At 47.3% G+C, this 7,350-nt stretch overlaps 1 long non-coding RNA gene across 2 annotated transcripts; it reads right to left on the bottom strand.

The window, feature by feature from the left end:
• Positions 1 to 4,047: 4,047 nt before the first annotated feature.
• On the bottom strand, positions 4,048 to 7,121 carry LOC118830718. 2 transcript variants are annotated; one of them, XR_005009103.1, is made up of 3 exons: positions 6,549 to 7,121; positions 5,362 to 5,562; positions 4,048 to 4,200 (listed from the first exon to the last, which is right to left on the bottom strand). It is a non-coding gene; the product is annotated as an uncharacterized LOC118830718 (long non-coding RNA). The 2 variants fall into 2 exon arrangements; XR_005009102.1 differs by having other exon boundaries at positions 6,577 to 7,121.
• Positions 7,122 to 7,350: the final 229 nt, after the last annotated feature.

The following is a 7,350-nucleotide window of genomic DNA, read 5'->3' as shown; positions in this document are numbered from 1 at the left end:
TCCCATTAACATTACAATGTCTTCTTAAAGATGTCTAAAATTCAATGTTTAAAATTAAACTTGTTATCTTTCTCCCCAAATCCTCCCTTCTTTCCTCTTACTGTGTTATATTACTGTCATCCTCCCAGTCACCCAGGATCTCAATTTCGTTGTCAGACTTCACTCCTTACTCTCTATTAGCCCTTGTTATTTAATCAGTTACCACGTCCTAATGATTCTCCCTTTGCAAGATCTCTTATGATACACCCCGTTCCTCCTTGAACTTGGCCACCATCCTGGTTCAGGCCACCATCATCTCACACCTGGACTGTTCCAACAGCCTTCTTGTAGGCTCTCTGTCTCAAGTCTCTTTCCATGCCAGTCTATCCTCCATTCAGCTATCAAAGTGATCTTCCCTGTCTGACCCTGTCATCCCCTGTTCATTAGACTCTGGTGGTTCCCTGTTGCCTCAAAGATTAAATACAAAATCCTTTGTTCGGTATTCCAAACCCTTTGTAATCTGACCCTTCCTACTTTTTCAGTCTCACTCCTTCCGTCCACATCCCCTATGGTCCAAGGACTCTGGCTCCCTTGCTGTTCCTTGCATAGTTTCCATCTCCTGATTCCAAGCATTTTTACTGGTTGTCTCTTATGCCTGAAACTCTCCCTCCTCAGCTCTGCCAAGTACATTTCTTGGCTTCCTTCGAGTCTCAGCTACAATCCTACCTTCTGCAAGAAGCCTTCCTCAGTCCGCCTTCATGTTAGGACCTTCCCATTGCGACTATCACCAGTTTGTCCCGCTCACATTTTGTCCGCATGGTTGCTTGTAGGGGTACCCCCATCGCCCGTCGAGCTCCTTAGTGAAAGGGACTCTTGTCGCCTTTCTTTGTCTCTGTAACTTTAGCACGTTGACTGGCCCATGGTAGATACTCAACAAATGTTTATTGAACAATGGCCAACCATAATCCCAAAGGACTCCTGGTGAAACACGCTGGCTATCTCCAGAGAGAGAACTGACCGGCTGTGAGTGCCGATTGAAGCCTATGTTCTTTTCTCTTCAGACATAGTTAATGTAGGAATTTGTTTTGCATGACTATACAGGATTGTAATGGGCTGTTTTCCTTGCCTTTTCAGTGGGCAGTGTGTGGGGAGATTTGGGGACTGAAAATAAAATAAAATTTTAAAAAGTTTGTTGGCTTCACTGAAATTGCCAGGCCAATGATAGAAAAACAGCTACCCCTAGCCTCTGGGGAGAAAGCTACAGAGCTAGTACTGAGTTCCAGTTGAAACCAGTTTGGGTTGGGAGTGGGAAGAGGAGCTGCCATCACCTAGTCCGTGAACATGAGTACCCAAGCTTTTTCAGAGACTGAAAATGAAGTCAGGGATGAAGCACACCTAGAGAATATGCCATTTGCAGATCAAATACTCAGGTTTTTATCATAGTCCAGAAAAACCTCTGTTATTTTCAGGACTAGCCGTTTTGGTGATAGGTTGTCTCTGGTCTAGACACACCTTCCTCCTTCTGCCTAAAACTCTACTCTGCCCCTATTCTTGTGTGATGCAAGGATGGTCCCTAATTCTAGGCCTTCAGAGCACTCGGAGACAACCACACCACTCTCTACTCCAATTGCGAGCTTGTCTAAGTATTAATGTTCTCTCTAGGTTCAAAGACGGTATAACATATGATCTGAAGTGTATAAAAAAATTACACCCAAATGCAAACCTCTTTCTCTGACTTTGAACAACTAGTTTTTTCCTTCTCCTCTGGGCTGGCACCCTCTCTCATTCTTATATCCTAGACTTATAGGATGAAACAACAAAGTGAAGTATATACCTAGACATTGCTGTTTCCTCTTCTCAGTCTCTGTCATGTGACAGAATACATTTCTCTCAAAACTAGAAGTCCCGGGGAAATCTGGGGAGTGGGTGTGTGTTTATGTGCCCATATTCCAGTCCACCAATCCCAGGGAGGTCCTCCTAAACTTTCCTAGGTATTTTGAATCTTCTATCCCCGAGTTTATAAACTAGAAACTTCTAGCTTCCTAGACAATTGTTACCTCCTGGCCGACTGGAAGAGGGAAACCAAATAGAATGGCCTAAGTGGGCTCTTATCTCTCCCTGTCAAAAATGCCTGGCCTTGTTCAGCTTGCTTGAGATGCATGGAGGCATAGACTGAAGACAGACCTAGGAATCCCATTGATGGAATTCATGATACTTGGGTGTAAAGATGCCTTAAGAGTTGGGAGCTGACTTTCGTAAAACAACCACGGACTCCCTTCTCCTGCCACATCGGGACAATTATCATGTCCAAAGTTCTCTGGGAACATCCTCAGTTGCCCCCAACCCCTTGCCTGCCCTCCTATGGAAGGATGGGTCTGGGCCCCAGGAATGGCTGTAGGAGGTGAGGGAGGGTCAACATGCTGCCCTAATTTTGGAAGTGTCAGCTTCTGCCCCAGTTTGGGGAGTGGATGCTGCCATAATCTCCTTCCTTTGTTACCCGCCACCCGCTAGGGGATCCAACCCTAGGATGTCTCCAGTTAAGTCACAAGGTCTTCCTTTAAACACGACATAAAAGAGCCTGTTCCTTTTAACACCGACTCAGTGAGTTACTTTTTAAAGCTCCTCTAAGTCCTAGAAACAGACCCCAAGAGCTCTCTTTGTCTGCATCTCCAGAGTGGCTCATAGAGGGTCTGAGGCTCAGGATGCCTGATGGCCCAGCTTATCCACTGGGAAGGAAGCAGAGTTCGTGGGACCCTATAGAAACTGAGACTTGACTTTTCTGGGGTTGGATGGGACAGAAAGCTGCCCTGAGACTCCTCCCAAGCCCTCCTGATTCCTCATGGCCCAACAAGGCCTACCAAAGCCTACGGGCCTTGATGCTTCCCAGCAGGGACCAGGATGGCCCAGGATGGCCCAGGATGGCCCAGGATGGCCCCACGAGCCCCAGATGCCCCCGACTCTTAAAATTCCCAAGGAGCCGCGCTGTGGGAGATTTCGGATGTGGGATTCATTCGGACCAAGACGTCCTTTAAACATGTCTCGATGATGCTTCAGGGGTGAAGGGGACCCCTTAGTCCTTCGTATCTTAGAATGAATCGAGTCCCAATATTCGGTAAATTCGGGATTATAAAACGTCAAGGAAAGAACATGAACAAGTCAAGAAAATGTTTTGGAGAAACTGGAGAGTTTTCCAGGGAGTTAATATTTAACAAGGGGCTTTCCCCTGTCTGAGGCAGCCGCCGTGAGGAGCAGACGCCTCGGAGGGCACCCCTGCGACAGCGCAGCCCGGCCCCTCCGCCCTACTGCGCCTGCGTGGGAGGAGAGCAGGCAGGGGAGGGGTGCGAGCAATCTGGCGGGGGCGGGGCTTGGCCCGCGGCTGAACGGCTGGCGGAGCGGGAGGAGTAGGAGGAGGCGCAGGAGGCGTGGGAGGGGGGCAGATCCTGGGCTGGCGCGTGAGACCCCTGGCCACCCTTGGCCACCCCTGGGCTCGGGCAGGGCCCTCCCTTGGGATCGCTCTGCTGTCCTCGTTCCCCAGGTCCCGTAGCGCCCGTGCGCTGTGCTGCCTTGACCTCTCCCAGAACCCGCGGGTCCAGACTCCTCTCTAGACCCCTTTAGCTCCCTCGTCACCGTCCCACGCAGGCTCCGAGGGGTTTGGGAAGATGTTGTCTTGTGTCCTTCTCGAAGGGGATGCTGACGTCAGGGAGGTGATGCCATGACGTCAGGATGCCCGAGGACCCAAAAGGAGATCGCACTTAAACACGCCAACGTTTTCCAAGGGAGCGTTCTGGCCAGGGCGTCAAGGAGACCTTCCACAGAGCTGAGGCGAGGGGGCGGGGCCAGACCGCGTAAGGCTCCAATAGGACCCTGGGATCCTCAGGGTTTAATCATCCGCCTGGGCAGATGAGACGGACACATAGGAAACGATCATTGGATGTATCGTCAAATGAATCAGAAAGACCCTGACTGATAGAGGGGTTCGGAAACGGGAGGAATCCCTTTGAATTGGAAGTTAGGGAAAGCTTCCTGGGGGAGGTGGCCTATTAACAGAGACAGAAGCCACGCGTGAGATTTAAATGTTTGCATTAGTTTATTGGGTAAGTTCATGAGCAGAAATTAAACTTTCCCACAACAAAAAGGAGCCGCTTCAATACTACACACGTTTTCCCAGGGCCTTTCCTTTGCTGTAGCACTTCGTTGGTCATAATGTTGATGTCTTTTTTTCTGGAAGAAAAAAATATGAGGCCAAATGAAAGGATGGGAGATGGTCAGATCATTAAGGTGAGAAGGCTGGAGAAGGAGAGGACAAGATGCCTCAACAATTTTTTATTAAGCACCTACTATGTGCTGGCTGATATGCTAAGCATTGGGGATACAAAGAAAAGCAAAGGACAGTCCCTACTCTGAAGGAGCTCACAATCTAGTGGGAGAGACAACAGGGAAGCAACTATGTACAAACAATACAGGAAAATGGGAAATAATTAGCAGAAGGAAGTCACTAGCATTAAGAGGGGTTGGGAAAGGGCTTCTTGCAGAAGGTAGGGTTTTAGCTGGGACTTGAAAGAAGCCAGGAAGCCAAAATAAGGAGGGAGAGAATTCCAGAAGTGGGAGACAGACGGTAGATGGAATGTCTTGCCGAGGAATGGGAGACCAGAGTCACCGGATCATATGGCGCACAGGGAGAACAGAAGTACCACATTGGGAGTGGGTCTAGGATATTCAAATGAGAGTGGAATTGGGGACAAATGCTGTAACAAACCAGGTCAGAGCAGGGTCTAAAGTTTTAATTCTGTGCCTCCAAACCCAAATGTGCAAAAGTAATCCTCACTGAAAAACACTCTCGCTAGGTATCCCAAAAGGATCTCTCCCTTTAATCCCCCCTTCCTTACTTTTGAGGGTCTCTTGGACAGCGAGGAGAGGAGATCAAATTAGCGAATACTTGAAGAAATTCATTCAGGCTGTTAACTGGGAGGTCACACACTGACACTGAAGCTTAAATACTTTGGCTACATAATGAGAGTTCATGGGAAAAGACCCTGACTTAGGAAAGATTGAAGGCAAAGGGAAAGGGGGATGGAAGAGGATGAGAGGCATAGAGAGTGTCACGGAAGCAAGGAACATGAACTCGGACAGACTCTGAGAGGTGGTGGAGGACAGAAGGACCAGGTGTGCTAGGGTCCGTGGGGTCACAAAGCGTCAGACACAAGTGGATGACTAAACAGCAACAACCACCACCCCTGAGGACTACAGGGGATACACTCGTAGTCAATAGCAACCTTTTTCTCGATTTCATATCATGAGAAAAACAGCAATAGAAATCCTGCTGCCTCAAGATCCCATTTTGTCTCTCTTTTGTCCTGGAGAAAAGATAGGAAAACCACTTACCAGTACCCACAAACCCCATTATTTCTCCTCCGTCTCCTCTGAGGAGGAAATCCATGGTCCAGAGTCTTGAGGTCAGAAGAAGGATAAAGATCATAGAATGTTGGCACTAGAAGTTCCAGGACCTTAGAAATCACCTAGATAAGCTGCTCTTCCCTTGAGATCCATAGATGGATTTCCATGCAGTGGGGAAGGGTCTGTGAACTTGGATGCAAAAAATAGTTACATCTTTATTTTTACTAACCCCTAACCGAAATTTAGCATTTCCTTCAATTAATTAAAAATGTTATTGTGAGAAGGGCTCCCTGGCCTTTATCATACTGCTCGAAGGGTGTATAACACAAAAAGGTTAACTCCTGACCTAGCTCAGCCTGCTCATTTCGCAAAGGAGGGAATCAAGTGTAGGAAGAAACCTGCTTAGTGTGACACTGTTAATAAAATGGAGACCTGGAGCTAGAGTCCAGGTGTCTTGTCTTCCAGACAGATGTTTCTATAGCAGGGTCCCAGCCGGAAGATTTAAACCTATTAGTAGATTAAAAGCTAATGCTATTGGCAAACTTTCTTCAAGATTCATAGGAGAAAGGAGGAATACCACTTCTATTCTTTCTCTAGCTTCATTAGAGACTTTACCATAATCATCTGTCCCCACTGACCTCCAGGCCTGAGAGAGAGACAGAGAGAGAAGGGAGAGAGAGAGAGACAGAGAGAGACTGAAAGATTGAGAGACAGGGAGAGAGCGAAAGAGAGAGAGAGAGAGAGAGAGAGAGAGAGAGAGAGAGAGAGAGAGAAGTAAACCTCACACAAAGATTGGGAAGCCCCTATTACACCATTCTAACTTTGGTTGTCTCAGTCAAACAGAGACCTGAGAAAGAAATTAACTTAAAAAGGCCAAGGTCTCCCACCACGTCCAGGACCATCTCTAGTTATCCTGATCTATATCTGGCCATTGGTCCCAGGTGGCTCTGGAGGAGAAAGTGAGGCTGGTGCCTTTACACAACCCTCCCTTACTCAAATCCAATTCACTTGCAAGTCACGGCATCACTTTTCTGATGTCATGGTCCTTTTCAAGAATGAAGGACAAATAACAATAACCCAACTGAACCGAGCCCAAGAGTCCTGCTGCACATTCCCTCCTTATTAGAGGATAGAGCTTAGATAGGTCAGAAGTCAGGCAGAGGTGGCCATCTCACCTGTGGCTTTGGAGGTAATCATACTCACAAAAGTAAATCCAAAAATTGGAGTTCCTTTATACATTTTTCCCGTTCTTGTCTCTTGTTTCTGAGTAGGCAAGTATCCTGTAAGGCTAAATGCAGAATTCATTTCTCTGCTAGCCTACACTTTTGCTTATAAACTCACAGACCAGAGATCTCCATTCAGATGTTCCTGTTGTCTCCTTGATCTCAGGAATGCTGACTTTTTCCCTCCTCAACCCTCTTCCCCATCTAATCTCTTGACTCCATTCCCCTGCCAGAATGCAGTATCAACCCAACTGTAGCTTCACTTTAAATTGCTTTTGCTGGATCTCCATCCCTTCCCTCCTTTCACTGAGATCCGTCTCCCCTCTTCTTTTTCCTCTCTGCTTCCACAAACAACAAACAACAAACAGCTTCTTTTGCTGACCTTCTATCAGACTTAGAACCTCTCTCTCTCCTTATTTGTGAATAAACGTCAAGGATTAAGATTCCACGATAAAGGCTGAAGTTTAGAGGAAACGGAAAGCAAATTCTATTTACGGAAGCTCTAACTCCATGATCCTGCTAGGAATTTACCCTCATTGGCTTGAGACTGTGAGGAAGGAATGTGGGTCTGATTGATAATTAACAACTTTGGAATCTAACAGATGAGTAGTTAGTAGTAACTTCAGTAGTGGTTGGAGGAGGAAGAGTCAGGTGGTAATCAGCTACTACCACTCCTGTGGACGCTTGAGAGACCAAAGTCTAGGGAAGTGAGGAGTGCAAGGAACCTGGAGGCCAAAGAGTTCCGAAGGTTTGG

The sequence above is a fragment of the Trichosurus vulpecula genome, chromosome 9 (assembly GCF_011100635.1).
Source record: "Trichosurus vulpecula isolate mTriVul1 chromosome 9, mTriVul1.pri, whole genome shotgun sequence".
In the NCBI taxonomy this organism is placed as follows: Eukaryota; Metazoa; Chordata; class Mammalia; order Diprotodontia; family Phalangeridae; genus Trichosurus; species Trichosurus vulpecula.
This window is presented reverse-complemented; position numbering and strand designations above follow the sequence as displayed.